The sequence below is a fragment of the Bubalus bubalis genome, chromosome 23 (genome assembly GCF_019923935.1).
Source record: "Bubalus bubalis isolate 160015118507 breed Murrah chromosome 23, NDDB_SH_1, whole genome shotgun sequence".
In the NCBI taxonomy this organism is placed as follows: domain Eukaryota; kingdom Metazoa; phylum Chordata; class Mammalia; order Artiodactyla; family Bovidae; genus Bubalus; species Bubalus bubalis.
In genome coordinates, this window is record NC_059179.1 from 1,405,960 (window position 1) to 1,433,941 (window position 27,982).

The 27,982-nt window shown below is 39.9% G+C and overlaps 1 pseudogene; it reads left to right on the plus strand.

Moving 5' to 3' along the window:
• The first annotated feature begins 660 nt into the window (after nt 1-660).
• Nucleotides 661-6,761, plus strand: LOC123331468 (annotated as a pseudogene).
• Nucleotides 6,762-27,982: the final 21,221 nt, after the last annotated feature.

Here is a 27,982-nt window from a genome sequence, read left to right on the forward strand (position 1 = left end):
TTATCATCTTGTATTGAATATTTTTCATGTCTTGGTGTTAGCAGAGGAGGGAATTTTCATCATACAGCAATGGCCATGGTCTCAGTTGCTGAAACAGACTGTCCAAAGGCTTCCAGAAGCATCACTCTTCCATGGTACTGTTATAATCCAATTTAATTTAGCTCAACAGGCATTTCTTGTTTACTGTTTCAGTCTAATACTTGGTTAGTATAGGATGAGCAATAGTAGCCATAATATAATATAATAGGGATAATGTTTAATGGTGTTATGTAGGAAGTATCTTTTTTTCACACATAGGGTATTAGTTTTCAGTTGGAATCCAATTAGAACATGTCTGCTCACTAAAGTAATGACATGCCAAAGAATACAAAGAGAGTGGTGTTGAGTTTGAAGAACTACAACTTCAGAGAGACAAACGCAGGCTATTCCTATACAAGCAAGTAAAGTAAGCAGGTCACATTTACAGGTAACAATAAGAAAGAAGAAAAAAATATTTCTAAAGATTTTAAAGAGAACTTTACATATTTTTAGGTTCAAAAACTAAGAATTATATACAAGAAGAGCTACTGGGAAACTGAAAGAAGAAAATGGCCTCCCAAATCCAATATCATTGGGAAAGACTTGGGAAACACAGAGAGTGATAAACAGAATAATGAGAACATGGGGGCCAAAAATGCTGAGACTGGACCTGAGCAGATACACAGGCCACATAGATCATTACTGGATCCATATGAGGGGCACTTTGAAATTGATGTTGTCATTGTCATCATCATCACGTTGACTTATTCAGTACTTACTGTGACTCAGGCTCTGTGTTAAGTGATTTATGTGTTTGCTTGTTTTCCAAAGAAATCTATGAGATAGATCCTCTTATGTTGATTTTATAGATGAGGATCTGGAAAGGTTGACTACTTTGCCAATGATTACATAACTGGTATGTAATGGAGCCATTACTCAATTAAATTGTTCTGCTTTAAGAGCTTAATCATCACAGTATGTGGACTTACCCATTAAACACTATATACATGATTTCCATTTCAGCATTTGGACTTATCTTTCCTCCAAAATCTTTTGGCTTCTTCTGTTTCAGAGTTAAATATGCCATCTAGATATATTTATGTATAGTTACCCATAATGAATGCACACTTTATACCCATTGCCATAAAAATTATGTTAACCAGAATTAATTTAAACAGCCTTTTTATAGAATGATCTGTTTTATAAGTCTTAGTTCTTTTTGGACATATTGCTATTATAGTCTTTATTGCAATAATTTGAAGCCTTTTTCCATTTACAAAAGAAAACTACGAAAACAAGCAGGTAAAATCAACCACAGAGGCATCTTTTCTGTTGTAGTAGTAGAAAATGTCTTTTAAGATGAAAATATGTTGAAAACTTCTAGCACTTTCTACTTACAGTTTCTTTTTTATTTGGTTTGAATCATCATTAGAGTATTCTGGGTTCTCTGGAAAGAACTGTCTTCTATTAAACCATCTTGAGAGCAGGGTTCTTCAGAAATGACAGCCTGTGCAGAATGCTGTTGCTAGCCTTTTTATCATCATTTTCTTTTAGAGATTTGTTTCTTCCTTTGAATAAAAAAAGTGAATCCTTTCTGTTTGTTCTGTCGGCACACCTGTATTTTGAGTACAGGTTTGAATATGTCATTTAAATATGATTTTTATTAGAGTGATTATGTTTGGGTCTTCATGTTGGAACTAGCAGTGACTGTCTGATAATCTAGGTCTTTTGATTATTCCCCTCCCTGCTTTCTCTCTTTCTCTCTTTTTTAATAATCTTGCATATTTTGCCCAAAAAGCATCAGAAAATGTTCTCTTTGCAGCATATTTTCTCTTTTGAATCCTGCCTTCCACTGAAGGTTGAGGAGCAAGATGATCCACTTTCTTTGCGTTTTGTAAAAATGATGACATTGCCTTTTTCTTAAAAAAAAAAAAAAGCTTTGTTCAACTTTTCTCATCTAGAATTCATCTTGTAGAAACATCTAGGTATCACTGCTTTCCCCCTTAGGTAACATTCAGAGTAGTCCTCATTATTTTGAGAGATAAGGAAGAGAGTAAAAAGGGATATGTATATCTGTAGAATTTGAGATCATTATGAACAATTTTTACCTCTGGGTGAAGATAATTGTAGCTTTCCCAAAAGCAAGAATTAAGTTTGCCCCATTTAACACCAATGAATCTATAATATTTTATACTGCTTTACATGCCTATATATATTATATACATGAATTTTACTTTTAGAGTACAATTTTGATAATTTGTTTTTAGCATCCTCTCTTTTCCCAGCGTTGTCTTTCTCTCTCCCATCCAAGGGCCATTTGATAGCAGTAGGAGTATATTTGAGGAAAACCTAATTGTGCTGCATTAGCCAAAATCACCGGAGAAGGCAATGTCACCCTACTCCAGTACTCTTGCCTGGAAAATCCCGTGGACAGAGGAGCCTGGTAGGCTGCAGTCCATGGGGTTGCTAAGAGTTGGACACAACTGAGTGACTTCAGTATCACTTTTCACTTTCATGCATTGGAGAAAGAAATGGCAACCTGCTCCAGTGTTCTTGGCTGGAGAATCCCAGGGACGGTGGAGCCTGATGGGCTGCCGTCTATGGGGTCGCATAGAGTTGGATAAGACTGAAGCGACTTAGCAGCATCAGCAGCAGCCAGAATCACTTGACTTTGAGAATTTGACAAAACTCAAGAGACATTTGTCAAAAGGATACAGAAACTTCACTGAGACAAAGTTCTTATAGATATTTCATACAAATTGTGACTTTGGACAGTTATGCCATTAGACACCAAGACAGCTACTCTGCCTATCTCTCCCTCTCATTTTTTCTTGGGCCACATGCTCTCAAGTGCTTATTTCTTTATGTTGCTCTAATCTCTTTCTAGCTGAGCTTCCTGGTGGCTTGGATGGTAAAGAATCTGCCTGCAATGCAGGAGACCCAGGTTCAATCCCTGGGTCAGGAAGATTCCCTGGAGAAGGGAATGGCAACCCACTCCAGTATTCTTGCCTGGAAAATCCCATGGACAGAGGAGCCTGGTAGACTGCATAGTCCATGGGGGTCACAAAGAGTTGGAAACGACTGAGCAACTAACACTTTCATTTGCACTTTAAATCTCTGTCTGCAGATTGGTATCATCTATTCACACATCTGTCTCCACCAAAATAGTGAGCTAAGTCAGAATCACATATCCGTTTAGTTCAACTGCAGTCAACCCACTGAGTATAGTTGTATACCTTAGTTTAAATTCTTGAGGAAGTATTTTTATTGGTTGCTGGCTGGACAATGAATTGCCTGGTCTTAGATCTTATGTCTAGTATTGATCCAATCAATTACAGTGATCCTACAATGGGTAACATGTGTAATTTAGACTGCTTCAGGGTTGAGAATAGGGTATGCACATTTACAGACTATAATAGGAACTGTGAGCTAGTTGGCTCAGGTGTTAAGTGGTTTTGCGAAAAATTATTAATATTTTTTATAGATCAAGTCACCCTTGTTTAATATATGAATAAAGTCAGCAGTGGGTACTAAGAAAATACCTCATCATGTCTTTAATCTACTTTGACTTAATGGCATTTTAGGCCCTTTCAGTTTTATTAAAAGAATTATCAAGACCCCAATTGCTTTCTCTCAATTGTATTCTTGGCTTTCTTTCTGCCTGGCTCCTGGTCCTAACCGTTTCCTTCATTTAGATAACACCACAATCTCTGGCTGGAAGGTAGATCTGTGGGGTTGTGTGGACCCTTGGCATCTCCCAGAACTGTCATTGACTCTTTCCTCTTCTAGTGCCTTAAAAAGCTTATCTTGCTTTAACTCAGGTTTTTAGACCCAAACTCTAGTACTAGATTATTTGGTGAGTTTTTGGACCTCCTTGGAGGTGTTTTTTGAATGTTTAGGCTACTTATGTGACTCCAATTTCTTTCTAAGAAAAGTAGATTTACTAACAGTGCAGTTTTTAAATAACTTTTTTTTTTTTTGGTTATGTCTCAAAAATAGAAGATGTACTATTTTCTAAAACATGGATGACAACTAAATTAACACTAATCCAGGAAGCAAATAGGATTATTATGATGAGAAATCTAGGTCAGGAAAAGTCATCCTGTTGGAAGGGCATCCTAACCAAGAGGACCACTTTCAGGCTAAAGATATTAGTTAACTGCACTCATAAATTCCTTACCTTCAGATGTCTGACATTTTATCTTGGTGCAGAGAAATCACTCTCTTCAAAATTATACTGCAGGCTTCTTGATAAATTCACTATTGGTCTTTCTACCCTAGGATAATTTAATGATAAATCTGAGTCTTTTGATGGCAGTATCAAAGCACATATGCTGTTCCCTCCTGCATGAGATCTGTACGCTGACACAGGATATTGTGTCATGTCCTAATCCAATATACTGAGTGGTGTCTTGGTTTGTACAGCAGGCTGAATGCATCACTTTATTAGCCTTTACAGCCAGGGATATGTGCATATTTGCTTATGGAAGTTTCAGTGTTCTGTTATTCTGCACAAAATGATTTAAACTGGAGTCAGAGGGCAGAATTTGGGGACTGGTATGAGCAATGTTGAAGCATCCTCTACATTCCTCAAGTTGTCTTTTTCTACTTTTGCTCAGGGAACTTGCTAGAACATGGTAGGCCAGGTATGAGGATAAACACATAGTTAAATTGGTGAGCCATTTGGCTTCTTGGGAGCTCCATTTCCTCAGTAAAATTAAAATGTTGGGTGGGGTTGTCAGTTCCTGGTTCAGGCAGTGGGTTCGTTGCTTGAGTGTGTTGTGTTGTGCTGTGTGTTGGTTGCAAAATATGTCATAGATTGTTTGTTACAGATTACAATGAAAATAGTGAGGTTTGGGAAATACTTTTTAAAAGATGTGAATTCAAGGCTGTTCCTATAAGATTGTCCTCTCATTTGCTTGTATTAAAGTGTGCTTTCATGAGTAAAAAACTACAGAGGTGGATTGATTTCACAGGGCTGCTGTAACAAAATATCACACACTGGGTGACTTAAAAGAATAGAAATTTATTCTCTCACAGTTCTAGAGGCCAATAGTCCAAAATCAAGGTATTGGCAGGGTCATGGTCCCTCCAGAGCCTCTAAGCTATAGTCTGGTGAATCATGAATCTTAAATAACATCAGAAACAGCAACAGCCAGTGGGGAATTGTCCAGGCACTTGAGAAAAATTAGCCAATGTGTTTACTTTTATGGAAACACAGATAGATTATCTCTTGGAAAATCAGTAAAATATTCAAGGTAGTTGAGGATATTATTTCCTCTGGCTTCTGGATTGTTTTTTAGGAGTCTTTCATTTGGCTTTTGGGTCCCAGCTCTTATAGAGCTGTTTAGATAGCCTTACTGAAATGATCCCAGGGAACTGGTATCTAGCCCATCCTAAAATTTCCCAGAGAGGGCTTTTTTTTTTTTTTTTTTTCATTAAGATGCATGCCAGTATTAAACGCTGCCATTATCAATAATTTTTATTCTGAACTTAATATCTAATATGGGAGGCTAAATGAGTTTGCTTCCATTTGCGCTTAGAAGAGATGGTAAACTACATTCCAAACTCCTTAAGAAATTTGGAAGAATTACCTAATTTTATTTACAGTGCTCAATAAAATTCAGTGTGGACTTCTTGGCAAAGGTAGCTGTGGGGCCTGTCAAAATTGTGGGCTGATAACCAGGTGAACCCAGGCCCAAGCAGTGCTGCACCAGGGAGCAGAGCCTGCAGTCTGGTAGAAGACCAGACAGGGTCCATCAGCCAGTGGAAACCAAAGGACCTCCTGGCCAGTAGGAATTGTGGCTCCAAAGTCGTGACAAGTCTTCTCTTTCTCTGACACTTTCCCAAGACTTGTTGGTGTGACTACTTCTTCTTTTTTTTTTTTTTTTTTTCATCATTATCAAACTTTTAATGACTCCTCTTTTGTCTCTCTGTCAGGAGAATATACATACATATGTACAGATATATGCACACAAACACACATGTGTATGTACAGGCATATGGACAGACTCTAAAATAATAGGCAAGGTTAACTGATAATATTTGATTCATTTCTGTTAGAAGGCACTGATATTTATTCTACAAAAGCTGTCCAACACAGGAAAATGGTAAATTTACTTCTTAAAGGAGCCCACCTGCTGATGGTTGAGTTTTCAGTGGACTTGACCCAGAAGAAAAGTGCAGCTTTAGCTCCTTGCTGGCCACTGTCCCTCTGCTTTGATGACAGCACCCCTGGTGCCCTCCTGGTTTGTTTCCGGCTGCCCTCTGCCACTCGTAGATCACCAGCAGCCTATATATCAACAACGGTGTGACCGCTAGCAACAAGCTCTTGCTGTCCAGCAACCAGATTACAGCGGTCATCAACACTGAGGTGTAGGCAGAGAACACCTTATACAAGGACATCCAGTAGGTGCAGGTGTTTGTGGCCTATGCATCCATCTCAAGCCTCTGTGACTTTCTGGGCCCCATCTCTGAGCATACCCATGATCCAGAGATGAAGCAGAGCTGCCCCCTGCTGCTCTGAGTCACTGTTTCTACTCCAATGCTCCGCAGCCTCTGGAAATACCAGCCCCTGCCCCACTGGATTCCCTGGCTTGGAGTAAGCCATGCCGGCTGTCATCCTGCCCAACAATGGATTTTGGGAGTAGTTTGTCCACTATGAATTCCAGCTGTTTGGCAAGAATGCTGTGTACAGGGTCAGCTCCCAATTGGACATGATCCCAGGTGTCTATGAGAAGTAGGTCAGTTTTATGGCAGGCAAACAGTGAGCCATCCTGGCGAGCCCCTACCCCAGGGATCAGAGGTGTGGATCTGCTGTTGATCCTATACCAAGATCTGAACTTGAACATTCTACTTTAGTTGATACAGAAAATCAGATGATGGTTCTTATAAGGCCAAGGCAAAAGGGAGGGTGACTGCAGTTTTTAACTTTATAATTCATATATTTGAAGAATAAAAGTACTCACTAAATGTGAGGTAGTGAAAATAAGTTTTCTATCCTTTTAGTACCAGGGCATGACCACTAGGGCCAGGTCAGGGAGGAGGAGAGACAGGTGGTGCCCAGTCAGATGGACCTGCCAGCAGTGCTCAGAGCAAGTGGCAGGCCTGGAATCCCACAGCCTTCCCCCAGGCCCACTTCTCAGCAGCAAGTCAGCCAGAATCCCACTTCATTCTTTGGAACCCAAAGCCAGGGCCTCGGGAGTCATGGTTTCTGCACCTCTCACAGTGTCAATTTAGTAGATAAGTGGTCATCAAGTGATACTCTGGGAGCCCTGGGAGACTCAGGCCACCCTTGCCCCCACCTTCAACCACAGAGCTCAACTCTGGCTTTATAGATTGGACTTAAGTGTAAGATAGTTTTTGAAGAAAGCATTTCTTTATATTAAATTTAAAAATAATTTTTGAGTGCTGTTGCAGACCACAAGGTCTCAAGCTGCCTTTGGTGACTTCTCAACAGCTTTGATGGAAGGTAGGCATTAGTCCCTTTCTCTAGGACACTTGATGAGAGAGCAAGCCTTAATAACAGGCCTCCAGGTTTCCTCTCAACTTGGAAGTTTCAGATGTGGGCTGAGACCCGACTCTGTCATCATGTGACCTGGAGCTTCTCAGAGATTCAGTTTCCTTACCAATCTCTGCGATGACAGTCTCCTTTCCTCCAAGGGGTTGCTGTTAAGATTGAAGGATTGCTAGCAGTGTAACTGGCACAAGGTACTTAAGAGTAAACGGGGCCTCTTGTGATTAATGCTACTCTCAGGCTCTGCTGGTTCTTGGTCAGTGCCTTCATCCTCATAGCAGCATTTCCCCTGTCTGTGCACAGCCCTTTATTGTTTAGTGAGTGCTGTTCCCCAAAATCATCCATCTTGTGTGGGGACAGGTAAGCTTAAGATCCTTTCAGACTATATGTCAGGGGAAGCCTAGACTTAGCAGCCTTTTCAGAATCTCACTGTATATCCAAATGTTGTGAAGCAAGGAGCATGATTTGAGCTAGTTCTCAAACATCTTGTTTAGAATCACTGACCATTTAAACAGGTGCCTCAGTCTGACTAACCACTGAGATCCATGCGGGCACTTTTTCAAGGGATAATTGAGTTGCTCCCACCACTAGGCCCCAGAATCTTGGATTGTTCAAACTCCTGAGGTACCTAATAATGTGGTTTTGGACCAACTATTCTAAGTGAAAGTTCTGCAGAGAAATAATATAAGAAATAAATGAAAGTACAACTGTTCTAATGCAGAGCTGGGGGTCTGGAGCCTGGTGGAGTCTGAATAATCTTTCTCTCTGAATGTGCCCCTGCCCTGCTTCTGCAAAGAATTGCCCACAGATGAAACTAGAAAGAAAAATGAATGAAAAATCATTGCTCTGGGCTGGTCTTGTTTCACAAATGGAAAAACAACCCCATAGAATACCAGGGCTGATGTAGCAGAGCCCCCAAAGTAGGCTTTCTGGCAGAAACTCAGATGGAAAATTTATTTTAAAGTACTTTTTAAAGAGAAATTTATTTGGATATATATAGCCAATTTGTTTTTTCATTTGAAAATTTTCCTGAGTTTACATGCCATAAAATAAACTTGCTTTTGAATGTACAGTTCTAAGGGTTTGACATATGTATTGTTTTATGTTACCATACTCCTTAATATTCTCTTATGCTTCTCCTTTGTAGTCAAGCCCTTGTCTCAGTCCAGCCTCTGACAAACAGTGATCTGTTCTGCAACCCTGTGGATTTTCCTTTTCTAAGGTATCATGTAAATATAATTATGCACTGTGTGACCAGTGGAAGCTGACTTCTTTCACTGATTATAATGTCTTGACAATTCATCAGTGTTGTTGCTTTTTGGTGGTATTCCTTTGTATGGATATACCAGCTTGCTTTACTTTCAAATGAAAGATGTGAGATTTTGCCCTGGGCCCCACAAATTATATAGTCAGAGTAATAATCACAATCAATAATAAAATTTTAAATCTACTGTTGTTTTCAAGGTCTTTTGGATGTTTAAATACCACAGTTATTTTTCCTTTACCTTTTTCTTTCCCAGTTAATAGAACTAGAGTATTCTGTAAAACAGAAGCAAACTTTCTGGAGGTAAAAAAAAGAAAGCTATAGCTGATAAATTTAAGAACATCTGTTTTCCCCAGATAGATAGTAAATAAGCTTTGGCTATTGGTACTTCTGAGGCTGTGTCTGGGTCACCAAGGAGTCTAGCCATGCCTGACATATAAGGGGTATTAAGATGTGAGATGATGTTTTATGACAGAATGCCAGCAATAAGCTGTCTTTCCCTTTAAACTTTGCCTCTTCCTCTATGATTCTACATGATCACAGTGTTGCATAATTTTCCAAGTTATTAATTTATAGCTTTTTAAATCTGGAAAACCTCTTTCTTTGAATCCAGTTTGACCAAGACTAATTGTCATGGGGTAGCATATATGTTTCTTAAGGGTGTCATAGTAAGTTACCATAAACTTGGTGGTTTAAAAAACAGAAATTAATTTTCTCACAGTTCTGAGGCCAGCCATCCAAAATCAAGATGTCAGCAGGTTTGGTCCCTTCTAGTCTAAGAAGGAGAGTTGTTCCATGTCTTTCTCTTAGCTTCATACAGCTGCTGGCAGTGTTTAACATTCCTTGGCTTGTAGATGGATCACTCCAATTTTTGCTTCCTTCTTTTTTTTTTTAAAGTATTTATTTATTTATTTGGCTGTGTCAGGTATTACTTGCAGCATGTGGGATCCTTCATTGTGACTTGTGGGTTTCTCTCTAGTTGTGGTATGCAGGCTTAGTTGCCCTGCAGCATGTGGCATTTTAGTTCCCTAAATGGGAACCAAACGGGTGTCCTCTGCATTGGAAGGCAGGCTCCCAGTCACTGGACTACTAGGGAAGTACCTTTGCTTTCTTCTTTATTTGGTCTTCCTCTCTCTCTCTGCGTGTTCTCTTCTTCTGTCTGTCTGCTCTCATTAGGACATTGGGTTTCAGTGCAGTTCAGTTCAGTCACTCAGTTGTGTGTGACTCTTTGTGACCCCATGAATCGCAGTACACCAGGCCTCCCTGTCCATCACCATCTCCCAGAGTTCACTCAAACTCACGTCCATCGAGTCAGTGATGCCATCCAGCCATCTCATCCTCTGTCGTCCCCTTCTCCTCTTGCCCCCAATCCCTCCCAGCATCAGAGTCTTTTCCAATGAGTCAACTCTTCGCATGAGGTGGCCAAAATACTGGAGTTTCAGCTTTAGCACCAGTCCTTCCAAAGAACACCCAGGGTTGATCTCCTTTAGAATGGACTGGTTGGATCTCCTTGCAGTCCAAGGGACTCTCAAGAGTCTTCTCCAACACCACAGTTCAAAAGCTCCAATTCTTCGGTGCTCAGCTTTCTTCACAGTCTAACTCTCGCATCCATACATGACCACTGGAAAAATCATAACCTTGACTAGATGGACCTTTGTTGGCAAAGTAATGTCTCTGCTTTTGAATATGCTATCTAGGTTGGTCATAACCTTTCTTCCAAGGAGTAAGCATCTTTTAACTTTATGGCTGCAGTCACCATCTACAGTGATTTGGGAGCCCAAATAAATAAAGTCTGATACTGTTTCCACTGTTTCCGCATCTATTTGCCATGAAGTGATGGGACCAGATGCCATGATCTTCGTTTTCTGAATGTTGAGCTTTAAGCCAACTTTTTCACTTTCCTTTTTTACTTTCATCAAGAGGCTTTTTAGTTCCTCTTCACTTTCTGCCATAAGGGTGGTTTCATCTGCATATCTGAGGTTATTGATATTTCTCCAGGCAATCTTGATTCCATTGGGTTTAGGGCCAACCCAGATTATCCAGGATGATCTCATCTTGTGATACTTAATCCCATCAGCAGGTCCTAAGATGGTGGAGGAATAAGACAGGGAGACCACTTTCTCCCCCACAAATTCATCAAAAGAATATTTGAATGCTGAGTAAATTCCACAAAACAACTTCTGAATGCCGACAGAGGACATCAGGCACCCAGAAAAGCAGGCCATTGTCTTTGAAAGGAGGTAGGAAAAAATATAAAAGATAAAAAGAGAGACAAAAGTGGTAGGGATGGAGATTCATCCAGGAAGGGAGTCTTAAAAAAGAGAGAAGTTTCCAAACACCAGGAAACACCCTCACTGCCTAGTCTGTGGTGAGCCTTGGAACCTCAGAAGGTAACATAACTGGGAGGAAAAATAAGTAAATAATTAAAACCCACAGATTACATGCCCAACGGTAACTCCCAGTGGAGAAGCAGAGCAGATGCCCTCTTCCACCACTAGTGAGTGGGGGCTGGGCAAGGAGGTGCGGGCTGCATTGCTTAGAGTAAGGACCAGGCCTGAATGCCCCAAGGGCAATCTGAGGGAACTAACTTGAGATATCAAACCAGACTGTGGGATAGCTACCCCACGAGAAACCTAAGGCACCACCAGGCCCACTCACAGAACAAAGGATTGACTAGAGCTAGCCGGCTGTGGACAGGCTCATCCCCTTCCAGAGACAGGCAGGCGAGGACAGCAAGAGCTGGAATGGGGCAGTCACAGCCCCAGAGAGGCATCATCTACCAAACTGCAAGCAGGCTTCATTGCTAACCAAGACTTCTTGGGATTCTGGACAGTCGACATCCGCCTGAGAAGGGGTGCCAGTTGTACACCCAGAAAACAGCAACCACACTTGCCAAACACCTGGTCACCTGATCTGCTCAGACCTGGGAATTGTACAAATGCAGTCCCAACCGAATCTGTGCCTTTGTGGAGTACTTGAGTACCTGAACCTGAACGGCTTAGACCTGGGAAGTGCATACAACCCAGGGCCGGCTTTAGACAGTTCCTGACAGAGCAACCTAGAGCCTAAGCAGTGTAGACAGGGAAAGCACACACGCTGTGGGCATGGGCAAGCCCAGTATGGCTGAGACACTGGGAGCACACGCCAGTGTTATTTGTTTGCAGTGTTCCTCCCTCCCCACAGCAAGACTGAACAAGTGAGCCTAAAAGAGTTGTCACCACCACTCCCTTGTGTCAGGACAGAAATTTGACACTCAAGAGACTAGCAAACAGGAGAAGCTAAAACAGAGGGAACCACCTTAGAAGTGACAGGTGCAATAGATTAAAACCCTGTAGTTAGAAAGACTAGAAAGGAAGGGGCCTATAGATCTTGAGAAGTATAAGCTGGATCAAGGAACTATCTGAAAATGAACTGACCCCACACTGTCCACAACAACACCAGAGAAAGTCCTAGATATATTTTTACTATTATCATTCTTTAATTTTTTTAATTTTTTTTATTATTTTTAAGTCCTGTTATTCTTTTAATTTTCATTTTTATAACCTAATATTACTTTGCAAAAAAAGACTCTATTTTTTTAAAGCAAACTTCATATATATATATATATATATATATATATATATATTATAATTTTTGTGACTTTTTTTTCCTTAATATTGTATTTTTTGAGAATCCAACCTCTACTTTAGATTTTTAATCTTTGCTTTTTGTTATTTGTTGTCAATTTTGTACCTTTAAGAACCCAATCTTCAGTACCCGTTTTTACTTGGGAGTGAGATTACTGGCTTGACTGCTCTCTCCACCTTTGGACTCTCCTTTATCTCCACCAGGTCGCCTCTATCTCCTCCCTCCCCCTCTCTTCTTTACCCAACTCTATGAATCTCTGTGTTCCGGACTGTGGATAACACTTAGGGAACTAATTACTGGCTGGATTTGTCTCTCTCCTTTTGATTCCCCCCTTTATCCTCCTGCCCACCTCTGTCTCCTTCCTCCCTCTTCTCTGTATAACTCTGTAAACATCTCTGAGCAGTCCAGACTGTGGAGAGCACATAGGGAAGTGATTACTGGCTAACTGGGTCTCTCCCCTTTTGATTCCCCCTCTTCTCCTCCTGGTCACCTCTATTTCCCTCTTCCCTCTTCTCTTCTCCATGTAACTCTGTGAACCTCTCTGGGTTTCCCTTACTGTGGAGAAACCTTTTATCTTTAACATAGATGTTTTATCAATGGTGCTGTCTAGATGGAGAAGTCTTGAGGCTACTTTAAGAATAAGAATGAAAACCAGAGGCAGGAGGCTTAAGTTCAAATCCTGAGAACACCAGAGAACTCCTGACTCCAGGGAACATTAATCCACAAGGGCTCATCCAAAAGCCTCCATACCTACACTGAAACCAAGCACCACCCAAGGGCTAAAAAGCTCCAGAGCAAGACATACCAAGCAAATTCTCCAGCAATGCAGGAACATAGCCCTGAGCTTCAATATACAGGCTGCCCAAAGTCACTCCAAACCCACTGACATCTCATAACTCATTACAGAACACTTCATTGCACTCCAGAAAGAAGAAATCCAGCTCCACCCACCAGAACACCGACACAAGCTTCCCTAATCAGGAAACCTTGACAAGCCACCTGTAAAACCCCACCCACAGTGAGGAAACTCCACAATAAAGAGAACTCCACAAACTGCCAGAGTACAGAAAGGCCACCCCAAACACAACAATATAAACAAGATTAAGAGACAGAGGAATACCCAGCAGGTAAAGGAAAAGGATAAAAGCCCACCAAACCAACCAAAAGATAAGAGATAGGGAATCTACCTGATAATTAATTCTGAATAATGATAGTGAAAATGATCTAAAATCTTGAAAACAAAATGGAGTTACAGATAAATAGCCTGTAGACAAGGATTGAGAAGATGCAAGAAAGGTTTAACAAGAACCTAGAGGAAATAAAAAAGAGTCAATATATAAGAATAATGTAATAAATGAGATCAAAAACACTCTGGAGGGAACCAACAGTAGAATAATGGAGGCAGAAGATAGGGTAAGTAAGGTAGAAGATAGACTGGTAGAAACAAATGAAACAGAGGGGGGGGGGAAACAAATTAAAAGAAATTAGGACAATCTCAGAGACCTCTGGGACAATGTTAAATGCCCCAACATTTGAATCATAAGAGTCCCAGAAGAAGAAGACAAAAAGAAAGACCATGAGAAAATACTTGAGGAGATAATAGATGAAAACTTCCCTAAAATGGGGAAGGAAATAATCACCCAAGTCCAAGAAATCCAGAGAGTCCCAAACAGGATAAACCCAAGGTGAAACACCCCAAGGCACACATTAATCAAATTAACAAAGATCAAGCACAAAGAACAAATATTAAAAGCAGCAAGGGGAAAACAACAAATAACACACAAGGGGATCCCCATAAGGATAACAGCTGATCTTTCAATAGAAACTCTTCAGGCCAGGAGGGAATGGCAGGACATACTTAAAGTGATGAAAGAAAATAACCTACAGCCCAGATTACTGTACCCAGCAAGCATCTCATTCAAATATGAAGGAGAAATCAAAAGCTTTACAGACAAGCAAAAGCTGAGAGAATCCAGCACTACCAAAACAGCTCTGAATTTTTGGCTGCAAAGAATATAATCAATCTGATTTCCGTGTTGACCATCTGGTGATGTCCATGTGTAGAGTCTTCTCTTGTGTTGTTGGAAGAAGGTGTTTGCTATGATCAGTACGTTCTCCTGGCAAAACCCTATTAGCCTTTGCCCTGTTTCATTCCGTATTCCAAGGCCAAATTTGCCTGTTACTCCGGGTGTTTCTTGATTTCCTACTTTTGTATTCCAGTTCCCTATAATGAAAAGGATACCTTTTTGGTAGTTCTAAAAGGTCTTGTAGGTCTTCATAGAACCGTTCAACTTCAGCTTCATGAATTAGATTGATTATGTTCTTTGCAGCTAAAGATGGAGAAGCTCCATACATTTAGCAAAAACAAGACTGGGAGCTGACTGTGGCTCAGATCATGAACTCCTTATTGCCAAATTCAGACTTAAATTGAAGAAAGTATGGAAAACCACTAGACCATTCAGATATGACCTAAATCACATCCCTTAAGACTATGCAGTGGAAGGGAGAAATAGATTGAACGGGCTAGATCTGATAGAAAGGGTACCTGAGGACCTATGGACAGAGTTCATAGACGTGAACAGGAGACAGAGGTCAAGACCATCCCCATGGAAAAGAAATGCAAAAAAAAAGCAAAATGGCTGTCTGGGGAGGGCTTGCAAAGAGCTGTGAAAAGAAAAGAAGCTAAAAGCAAAGGAGAAAAAGAAAGATATAAGCATCTGAATGCAGAGTTCCAAAGAATATCAAGGAGAGATAAGAAAGCCTTCCTCAGCAATCAATGCAAAGAAATAGAGGAAAACAACAGAATGGCAAAGACTAGAGATCACTTCAAGAAAATTAGAGATACCAAAGGAACATTTCATGCAAAGATGGGCTAAATAAAGGACAGAAATGGTATGGACCTAACAGAAGCAGAAGATATTAAGAAGAGGTGGCAAGAATACACAGAAGAACTGTACAAAAAAGAGCTTCATGACCCAGATAATCACGATGGTGTGATCACTCATCTAGAGCCAGACATCCTGGAATGTGAAGTCAAGTGGGCCTTAGATAGTATCACTACGAACAAAGCTAGTGGAGGTGATGGAATTCCAGTTGAGCTATTTCAAATCCTGGAAGATGATGTTGTGAAAGTGCTGCACTCAATATGCCAGCACATTTGGGAAACTCAGCAGTGGCCACAGGACTGGAAAGGTGCGTTTTCATTCCAATCCCAAAGAAAGGCAATGCCAAAGAATGCTCAAACTACTGCACAATTGCACTCATCTCATACGCTAGTAAAGTAATGCTCAAAATTCTCCAAGACAGGCTTCAGCAATACGTGATCCGTGAATTTCCAGATGTTCAAGCTGGATTTAGAAAAGGCAGAGGAACCAGTGATCAAATTGCCAACATCCTCTGGATCATCGAAAAAGCAAGAGAGTTCGAGAAAAGCATCTCTTTCTGCATTATTGACTATGTCAAAGCCTTTGACTGTGTGGATCACAATAAACTGTGGAAAATTCTGAAAGAGATGGGAATACCAGACCACCTGACCTGCTTATTGAAAAACCTGTATGCAGGTCAGGAAGCAGCAGTTTGAACTGGACATTGAACAAGAAACTGGTTCCAAATAGGAAAAGGAGTATGTCAAGGCTTTGTATTAAAAAAAAAAAAAAAAAAGCTGTATATTTTCACCCTGCTTATTTAACTTATACACAGAGTACATCATGAGAAACGCTGGGCTGGAAAAAGCACAAGCTGGAATCAGACTGCTGGGAGAAATATTAATAACCTCAGATATGCAGATAACACCACCCTTATGGCATAAAATGAAGAGGAACTAAAAAGTATCTTGATGAAAGTGAAACAGGAGAGTGAAAAAGTTGGCTTAAAGCTCAATATTCAGAAAACTAAGATCATGGCGTCTGGTCCCATCACTTCATGGCAAATAGATGAGGAAAGAGGGGAAACAGTGTTAGACTTTATTTTTTCAGGCTCCAAAATCACTGCAGATGGTGACTGCAGCCATGAAATTAAAAGACACTTACTCTTTGGAAGGAAAGTTATGACCAACCTAGATAGCATATTCAAAGGCAGAGACGTTACTTTGCCAACAAAGGCCTGTCTAGTCAAGGCTATAGTTTTTCCAGTAGTCATGTATGGATGTGAAAGTTGGACTATAAAGAAAGCTGAGCACCAAAGAATTGATGGTTTTGAAGTGTGGTGTTTGAAAAGACTCTTGAGAGTCCCTTGGACTGCAAGGAGATCCAACCAGTCCATTCTAAATGATATCAGTCTGGGTGTTCTTTGGAAGGACTGATGCTAAATCTGAGCCTCCAATAAGTTGGAAGAGTCCACCTCATGTGAAGAGTTGACTCATTGGAAAAGACTCTGATGCTGGGAGGGACTGGGGGCAGGAGGAGAAGGGGATGACAGAGGATAAGATGGATGGATGGCATCACCGACTCAATGGACGTGTGTTTCAGTGAACTCCTGGAGTTGGTGATAGACAGGGAGGCCTGGCGTGGTGCAATTCAAGGGGTTGCAAAGAGTCAGACACGGCTGAGCGACTGAACTGAACTGAACTGAAACCAGCCCTCCAACAAATGTTAAAGGATCTTTTCTAGACAGGAAACACAGAAAGGGTGTATAACCTCAAACCCAAAACAATAAAGTAAATGGCAACAGGATCATACTTATCAATAATTAGCTTAAATGTAAATGGGTTGAATGCCCCAACCAAAAGACAAAGACTGGCTGAATGGATACAAAAACAAGACCCCTATATATGCTGTGTACAAGAGACCCACCTCGAAACAAGAGACACATACAGACTGAAAGTGAAGGGCTGGAAAAAAGATATTCCACGCAAATAGAGATCAAAACAAAGGATGAGTAGCAATACTCATATCAGATAAAATAGACTTTAAAACAAAGGCTGTGAAAAGAGACAAAGAAGGATCCTACATAATGATCAAAGGGTCAATCCAAGAGGAATATATAACAATTATAAATATATATGCACCCAACATCGGGGCACTGCAATATGTAAGACAAATGCTAACAAGTATGAAAGGGGAAATTAACAATAACACAATAATAGCAGGAGACTTTAATACCCCACTCACATCTATGGATAGATCAACTAAACAGAAAATTAACAAGGAAACACAAACTTTAAATGACACCATAGACCAGTTATCTATTTTATATTATTGATATCTATAGGACATTTCACCCCAAAACAATGAATTTCACTTTTTTCTCAAGTACACATGGAAGCTTCTCCAGGATAAATCACATCCTGGGCCATAAATCTAGCTTTGGTAAATTCAAAAAATCTGAAATCATTCCAAGCATCTTTTCTGACCATAAGGCAGTAAGATTAGATCTCAATTACAAGAGAAAAATTGTTAAAAACTCCAACATATGGAGGCTGAACAACACACTGCTGAATAACCAACAAATCACAGAATAAATAAAAAAAGAAATCAAAATATGCATAGAAATGAATGAAAATGAAAACACAACAACCCAAAACCTGTGGAATACTGTAAAAGCAGTGCTAAGGGAAAGGTTCATAGCAATACAGGCTTACCTCAAGGAACAAGAAAAAAGTCAAGTAAATAACCTAACTCTACACCTAAAGCAACTAGAAAAGGAAGAAATGAAGAACTCCAGAGTTAGTAGAAGGAAAGAAATCTTAAAAATTAGGGCAGAAATAAATGCAAAAGAAACAAAAGAGATCATAGCAAAAATTAACAAAGCCAAAAGCTTGTTCTTTGAGAGGATAAATAAAATTGACACACCATTAGCCAGACTCATCAAGAAACAAAGGGAGAAAAATCAAATCAATAAAATTAGAAATGAAAATGGAGAGATCACAACAGACAACACAGAAATACAAAGGATCATAAGAGACTACTGTCAGCAATTATATGCCAATAAAACGGACAACTTGGAAGAAAAGGACAAATTCTTAGAAAAGTATAACTTTCCAAAACTGAACCAGGAAGAAATAGAAACTCTTAACAGACCCATCACAAGCACAGAAATTGAAACTGTAATCAGAAATCTTACAGCAAACAAAAGCCCAGGTCCAGACAGCTTCACAGCTGAATTCTACCAAAAATTTAGAGAAAAGCTAACACCTATTCTACTCAAACTCTTCCAGAAAATTGCAGTGGAAGGTAAACTTTCAAACTCATTCTATGAGGCCACCATCACCATAATACCAAAACCTGACAAAGATGCATACACACTGAGGAAACCAGAAGGGAAAGAGACACGTGTACCCCAATGTTCATCGCAGCACTGTTTATAATAGCCAGGACATGGAAGCAACCTAGATGCCCATCAGCAGATGAATGGATAAGAAAGTTGTGGTACGTATACACAATGGAGTATTACTCAGCCATTAAAAATAATATATTTGAATCAGTTCTAATGAGGTGGATGAAACTGCAGCCTATTATACAGAGTGAAGTAAGCCAGAAAGAAAAACACCAATACAGTATACTAACGCATTTATATGGAATATAGAAAGATGGTAACAGTAACCCTGTGTACGAGACAACAAAAGAGACACTGATGTATAGATCAGTCTTATGGACTCTGTGGGAGAGGGAGAGGGTGGGAAGATTTGGGAGAATGGCATTGAAACATGTATAATATCATGTATGAAAGGAGTCGCCAGTCCAGGTTCGATGCACGATACTGGATGCTTGGGGCTGGTGCACTGGGATGACCCAGAGGGAGGGTATGGGGAGGGAGGAGGGAGGAGGGTTCAGGATGGGGAACACAGGTACACCTGTGGTGGATTCATTTTGATATTTGGCAAAACTAATACAATATTGTAAAGTTTAAAAATAAAATTAAATTAAAAAAAAAAAAAGAAAAAAAAAAGAAAACTATAGGCCAATAGCACTGATGAACATAGATGCAAAAATCCTTAACAAAAATTCTAGCAGTCAGAATCCAACAACACATTAAAAAGATCATACATCATGACCAAGTGGGCTTTATCCCAGGGATGCAAGGGTTCTTCAATATCTGCAAATCAATCAATGCAATACACCACATTAACAAATTGAAAAATAAAAGCCAAATGATTATCTCTATATAAGCAGAGAAACCCTTTGACAAAGTTCAACATCCATTTATGAGAAAAACTCTCCAGAAAGCAGGAATAGAAGGAACATACCTCAACATAATAAAAGCTATATATGACAAGCCCTCAGCAAACATTATCCTCAATAGTGAAAAATTGAAAGCATTTCCTGTAAAGTCAGGAACAAGACAAGGGTGCCCACTCTCATCACTACTATTCAACATAGTTTTGGAAGTTTTGGCCACAGAAATCAGAGCAGAAAAATAAATAAAAGGAATCCAAATTGGAAAAGAAGAAGTAAAACTCTCACTGTTTGCAGATGACATGATCCTCTACATGGAAAACTCTAAAGATTTCACCAGAAAATTACTAGAGCTAATCAATGAATATGATAAAGTTGCAGGATATAAAATCTACACATAGAAATCCCTTGCATTCCTATACACTAACCATGAGAAAACAGAAAGAGAAATTAAGGAAGTAATTCCATTCACCATTGTAACGAAAAGAGTAAAATACTTAGCAATATATCTACCTAAAGAAACAAAAGACCTATATATAGAAAACTATAAAACACTGGTGAAAGAAATCAAAGAGGACACTAATAGATGAGAAATATACCATGTTCAAGGATCAGAAGAATCAATAGAGTAAAAATGAGTATACTACCCAAAGCAATCTATAGATTCAATGCAATCCCTATCAAGCTACCAACGGTATTTTTCACAGAGCTAAAATAAATAATTTCACAATTTGTATGGAAATAGAAAAAAACTCAAATAGCCAAAGCAGTCTTGAGAAAGAAGAATGAAACTGGAGGAATCAACCTGCCTGACTTCAGGCTCTACTACAAAGCCACAGTCATTAAGACAGTATGGTACTGTCACAAAGACAGAAATATAGATCAATGGAACAAAATAGAAAGCCCAGAGATAAATCCATGCACCTATGGACACCTTATCTTTAACAAAGGAGGCAAGAATATACAATGGAGAAAAGACAATCTCTTTAACAAGTGGTGCTGGGAAAACTGGTCAACCACTTGTAAAAGAAGGAAACTAGAGCACTTTCTAACACCATACACATAACCCTGTATGTGAGACAGCAAAAGAGACACAGATGTATAGAATAGTCTTTTGGATTATATGAGAGAAGGCCAGGGTGGGATGATTTGGGAGAATGGCATTGAAACATGTATATTATCGTATGTGAAATGAATTGCCAATCCAGGTTCGATGCATGATACAGGATGCTCGGGGCTGGTGCACTGGGATGACCCAGAAGGACGGTATGATGAAGGATGTGGGAGGGGGCTTCAGGTTGGGGAACACATGTACACCTGTGGTGGATTCATGTCAATGTATGGCAAAACCAATACAATATTTTAAAGTGAAAAAAATAATATTAGGAAAAAAAAAGAGGAATATTCATACAACAGACTGTATATGGCAATGAGAAAAAAGAAACCACAGTTATACACAACAACATGGATCAATCTCAGAAACATGCTTATTGAGCAGAAGTAGGACACAAAAGAAAATATACTTTATATTTATATAATCTTAAAACTCAGGTCACAGTATTCAATGATGTTAGAAATAACCCTTGGAGGGGGCCTTCAGGATTTCTGGGGGGAGGGTCATGTTTTGTTTCTTGATCTGGATGCTGGTTATATGCCTGAGTTTATTGTGTAAAAATTAATTGAGCTGTATCTTTTTGTGTGCTTTTCTGTACACACCTTGTGCCTCAATGTAAAGTTTAAAAATTAAAAAAGAAAATTCCGTCCACAAAGACCCTTTTTCCAAGTAAGCCCACACTCACAGGATCCAGTTGGATATATCTTTTGGGAGCCATCATTCAACCCAGCACTGGTAGTATATGCCTTTTGACCAGTAAAATCCCTTAAGCTTCTGTGAGCTAAAGCATTTCTGTCTTAAATAATGTCACCTAGGTGTTGTTGCCAAAGTGAAGGATGGATCCTGTACTCACTAGCGGGCACTGGTACTAGCTCGTGCCTGTGTAGAGAAGCTGACTTTTAAATTTCCAGGATTTTGCAAGCCTGTTGTTTCACACAGCCATTATTAAAAATTAAATTATATAAACTTACAGTTAAATAAGTCATATTAAAACCCCAAATTATATGTACTCAAAATTCATCGTTTCCTAGTTATCTTACTTCATTTTATTATTTTGTACTCTTGAGGTTACTTAATTCTACTGTATCTGTACGGTGTATTGCTGAGCATCTCTTTCTCAACTCCAAGGCAGTCACACTGATAGCTTGAAATGAACCATGGTGGGAATATTTACACCATGCGGCTTCCCAGGTGATGTTAGTAGTAAAGAACCCACCTGTCAATGCAGGAGACATAAGAGACATGTTTGATCCCTGGGTTGGGAAGATCCTGTGGAGGAGGACATAGCAACCCACTCCAGTATTCTTGCCTGGAGAATCCCTCGGACTGAGGAGCCTGGTGGGCTATAGCCTATAGTGGGCTATAGGATTGTACAGAGTTGGACACTATTGAAGTGACTTAGCACCTATGGCCATTGGCAAGGGCTACCCATCAGGGTCTACTTTCTCCCTGAAGGCAAGTCTTTAAACATTTCTCAGCATACTGCTGATCCTGATAACCATGACCGTGTATACCAGAAACTTCTGAGCAAGAAAACAGCAAAAGCATCCTATGACTATGTACATAGTACATACTCTGGATGTTTAAAATTAGTTATGATTTTGATGAGTAATTCATTGTATGCATGCATGTTAAGTTGCTTCAGTCATGTCCGACTCTGTGACCCTGTGGACTGTAGCCTTCCAGGGTCCTCTGTCCATGAGATTCTCCAGGCAAGAATACTGGAGTGGGTTGCTGTGCCCTCCTCCAGGGGATCTTCCAACCTAGGGATTGAACTCGAGTCTCTTATGCCTCCTGCATTGGCAGGCAGGTTCTTGACCACTAGCACCACCTGGGAAGACTAGCAGTTCATTAAATATGCATAATTAAATGTGATCTACAATGGTTAACTTATGACTTTGTTGTTGTTCAGTCACCCAGTTGTGTTCGACTCTTTGTGACCCCTTGGACTGAAGCATGCCAGGCCTCCCTTAAATGCACTAGTCAAAAATAACATATCTAGTCTACTTATCCTTACTTTTGAGAAGAATGCCATTAAAATTCCTATGATAACATAAATATTTTCAAGGTGCAAAGTCAATAGTTTATAAACAGTGGCAAACTTTTTATTTGAGTCCATTCAGGGATAATATGACAAAGATGATCTGTGAGACTTGGAGTTGGCCAGGCTTTTAACTAGCTGTGATCTAATGAAATATTTTAGCTTGATCTACTTTATCTTTTTTCTTTGTTATGCTTTGGCACCTCAGGCATTAGCTGGAAGTGAATTAAATGACCCCAGAAGCTGTAATTCTGCAGCCAGCAAGATATTAGAATAGAATTGATTATCTGGAGGTGTTTGCATATGGAAGCGGCCCTCCTACCTATTTATTTCCATTTTAACCTAAGAAGTATGTGGGAAACTTGTTAATACCCTCAGAGGTTTGATCCCTCTGCCTATGTGGCTTCTGAACCAGGCATTAATACTTAAAATCCATAAAAGGGAACTGATAAATAAAAGCAAACATGACAGAGGAGAAAAAATACTTCCAAAAATATTAGAAACTCTATCTTTAGGCAATGTCAAATAAAAAACAAATGCAGACTTAAATAAGGAGTCACTTTCTTTGAAAAGAAGATTGTAATTAGGAGAGGGGGAACTATTACGTTAGGAGGAAAGGAACTATTGCAACAGAAGACTCCAACCATAATGTCTACAGCTATTTCAAAGACCAGGCAGAAAAGGTTTTCTTTTAAAGGGAGAAGTAAACAAGGCTTGAAAGATCTGAGTGTGGGGAGTGGGATAAGCAGGGGATTGACTGGTCAGCTGAGCAGAAAATGTCTGATTTTTTGCGGTTGGCTGATTCTCAGGAGAGATTGTTAAGGTTTTTTGTTTTTTTTTTTCCATCTCTTCCTTAAGCTCCCATTGCTTGCTTAAGCTCAAAGGTGGGTCATACTTCAGGTCGTGGTGGAAGGAGAGATACCTGATAAAAGTTTGGTCAAGACAGGTTAGTGTCCAGATTAGTCAGTGGGACAAACAGTTTAACCAGTCTTTCTTTATTTAGTTTTGGCTTCTCTGGGTCTTTGTTGTTACACATGGGCTTTCTCTAGTAGCAGTTGAGTGGGGGCTACTCTCTATTTGTGGCCTGTGGGTTTCTCATTGTGGTGGTTTCTCTTGTTGTAGAACAAGGGCTCTAGAGCACAGTTTCAGTAGTTGTGTTGCATGGGCTTAGTTGCCCTGCGGTATGTGGGATCTTCTGGAACCAGGGATTGAACCTCTGTCCTCTGCATTGGCAGGTAGATTCTTAACCATGGGACCACCAGGGAAGGAAGTCCTCAACCAATATTGTGTGTGACAAAGAATTGTAAATTTTGAGGGTCTGTGTCTGGCTTTGTCATGGACAAGCAGTGGGGTCATCCATAGGTTTTACATAAAAGTCATATGTGAAAGGATGATCCTTTGCAATAAGCTGTTTTCTGAAATACGAAAGGATGTATTGATCCTACCTTTGCCTGTGTACAGGGCTCAGGTAAAGTTCTACATTTTCAGCAGCTACTGCAGTTCAATCCATATTTTATGTTAGACTTCAGCTCTATTATGTTAGACTGTGCTCTATTTGAGAGGCTGGATCAGATACTTTCGTTTTGTTTTATATTACCCTTCTATTTTATATGGTAGACTGTGAGTAAAGCAAATTACTGTTAATAATGGGGATGGGCTTCATTCAATCAGCTGAAGGTCTTAGAGAAAAAACTGAAATTCTTCAGGGAGAAAGGAAGGAATCCTCCCTCTAGATTGACTGCCTTCAGATTCAAGACTGCAAAATCAACTCTTCCTTGTTTCTCCAGGCTGTCTTGGACTGCCTGCAAGGGTTTGAATTTTCTGGTCCCTTACATTTATGGGAGCCAGTTTTAAAAATTAATGAATCTCTCTCTGTAGGTCTACTTCTGGGTTTTCGGTTTTGTTCCATTAATCTATGTGTCTAGCCCTCTGCCAACACCACACCCTCTTGATAACTGTAGCTGTGACATTCTAGCCTAAATAGAGTGATTCTTTCAACTTTATTCTAATTTTCCCAAATTCTTTTTTTTTAAACCAACTTTAAGTTCTTTGCCTTTTATATAAATTTTAAAATAAGCTTGTCTATGTCTACCCAAAAGTCCTCATTTTAAAAAATCTTTATTTAATTCTATTATAAAAGCCACATATGTTTATCATTGAAAAATTAGAGACTATATATAACTGTTAAGAAGAAATTCTGTAATGGGCTCGCCATCAAAGTAACATGAGGCCTGGAGAACTGCCCTTTGCATTAGATTAGGTGATATGGGAGTTGGTGATGGACAGGGAGGCCTGGTGTGCTGCAATTCCTGGGGTCGCAAAGAGTCCAACACGACTGAGTGACTGAACTGAACTGAACTGATGCTAAGAATTTAACCTAACATTGTCTCATTAAACCCCTCATTAGAATACTGGAAGAAAATATCATCTGCATTTGACTCTTGAGGAAACTGAGACTCACAAAGGTTAAGCAAAGTGTCTAAACTCACCCATTTAACAAGCATTAGAGCCACAGTTTTAACTGAAGTCATAGAAGGCCCTTTATAATTGAGCTGCTGCCTCATCTCCTGTCACCCTCTCCTACTTGATATGCTCCCCATGCTGATTACCTGTGATTTCGTATATGAGGTTCCTTCTGCCAGGAATGCTCGTTTCCCTTTTGATTGCTGCAGAATTTATTTTTCAAAATGTAGTTCAAGTATTATCTCCTCTAAGGAGGCTTTACAAGCAGCCTCTACTCACTCCTCCACCTCTACCTTTGCTTATTCAGTCCCTTCTAGCTCTTGGAGCTATCTTGTGTATAATTCTAATTGCATTCACTAGTATTATAATTTATTTACTTATGTCTGTCTCTAATAGGCTTTGAACTCCAACAAAAGCGGGAACTGTGTTTTATTTGCCTTGTTCCAGCCAATAGCACACTATCTGACCATTAGTGACTTTACAGATTTTTCCATTAAAAAATGAAGGCTAATCATTGCCTGTAGGCGGAAGTCATAACTCTAATGTATACAGAGATCAGGAAGTTAAGAGACATGTGGTCTTGTGCTGAAAATAAGACTTTAGAGAATAGTGGGGTTTACTGTGACTGGAGGAGCTTCAAAGCTTTGCTTAGAGATATTCAACTTAAATCTTTGAAAAAGCATCATGCCAGGTAAACCCAAAATACTTGCAGGCAGGATAGGCATGTGGGTTGCAGTTTTCAACCCAATCCTTGACAGAAATGTTCATCGCAGCACTGTTTATAATAGTCAGGACATGGAAGCAACCTAGATGTCCATCAGCAGATGAATGGATAAGAAAGCTATGGTACATATACAAAATGGAGTATTACTCAGCCATTAAAAAGAATACATTTGAATCAGTTCTAATGAGGTGGATGAAACTGGAGCCTATTATACAGAGTGAAGTAAGCCAGAAAGAAAAACACCAATACAGTATACTAACGCATATATATGGAATTTAGAAAGATGGTAACAATAACCCTGTGTACGAGACAGCAAAAGAGACACTGATGTATAGAACAGTCTTATGGACTCTGTGGGAGAGGGAGAGGGTGGGAAGATTTGGGAGAATGGCATTGAAACATGTAAAATATCATGTATGAAACGAGCTGCCAGTCCAGGTTTGATGCACGATACTGGATGCCCGGGGCTAGTGCACTGGGATGACCCAGAGGGATGGTATGGGGAGGGAGGAGGGAGGAGGGTTCAGGGTGGGGAACACATGTATACCTGTGGCGGATTCATTTTGATATTTGGCAAAACTAATACAATTATGTAAAGTTTAAAAATAAAATAAAAATAAATCTCGTTAGAGGAAAACATTTCTAAGAGAAATGTAAAAGGACTAGACTTCACACACAAAAAAAAATAATAAATAAATAAAAAGCTTGGTCTGTAGATCTCCAGCACTGAGAAGCAAGCACTAGGGAGCAGAGCAGATTATCAGGTCACAAGTCACAGTGTTTACATGGTTTTCCTGATCACAAGCATTTGCATCTACTTTATTTAGTTAAATATGATTGTATATTTATCTTTTATTATATACCATACATATAATTTATAGGTTTTCCCAGGTGGCGCTAGTGGTAAGAACCTGCATGCCAGTGCAGGAGAAATAAGAGAGGTAGGTACGTTCCCTGGGTCAGCAAGATCCCCTGGAGGAGGGCATGGTGACCCACTCCAGTATTCTTGCCTGGAGAATCCCATGGACAGATAAGTCTGGAGGGCTACAGTCCATGGGGTTGCACAGAGTCAGACACGACTGAAGTGACTTAGCACATATATAATTTATATATAATGTATGTACTTTTAAGTTGGATTCATTAGATTATGAAAATTTATTTATATTCTTTATTCAAGGTGTGCTACATTATCATTTTATAGATTTCTATATAGATACTAATCTTTTTTGGTTATGTGAGTTTTTCCAACTGTCTTCTCCAAAATGAGTTTGATTTTTTACTCTGTTTATACTGTCTTTTGTTGTAGCAACGTCTTAAAATTTTAATGTACTCAGATTTATCAATTTTCTTATGGTTTGAGTTTTGTTATCTTTCATTTAAGAACTCCTCTGTGCCATGGGAGAAGGCAATGGCAACCCACTCCAGTACTGTTGCCTGGAAAATCCATGAATGGAGGAGCCTGGTCTGCTGCAGTCCATGGGGTCGAGGAGTCAGACATGACTGAGCGACTTCACTTTCACTTTTCACTTTCCTGCATTGGAAAAGGAAATGGTAACCCACTCTAGTGTTCTTGCCTGGGGAATCCCGGGGATGGGGGAACCTGGTCGGCTGCCGTCTACGGGTCACACAGAGTCAGACACGACTGAAGCGATTTAGCAGCAGCAGCAGCAGCATCTATGCCATAAGGTCATAAGGGTATCCTTTTATACTTTCTTGTAAAGTTTGTTAAAGTTTTTCTTTCAGTTCATTTCAGTTCAGTTGCTCAGTCATGTCCAACTCTTTGCGACCCCATGAATCGCAGCACACCAGGCCTCCCTATCCATCACCATCTCCTGGAGTTCACTGAGACTCACGTCCATCGAGTCAGTGATGCCATCCAGCCATCTCATCCTCTGTCTTCCCCTTCTCCTCCTGCCCCCAATCCCTCCCAGCATCTGAGTCTTTTCCAATGAGTCAACTCTTCGCACGAGGTGGCCAAAGTATTGGAGTTTCAGCTTTAGCATCATTCCTTCCAAAGAAATCCCAGGACTGATCTCCTTCACAATGGACTGGTTGGATCTCCTTGCAGTCCAAGGGACTCTCAAGAGTCTTCTCCAACACCAC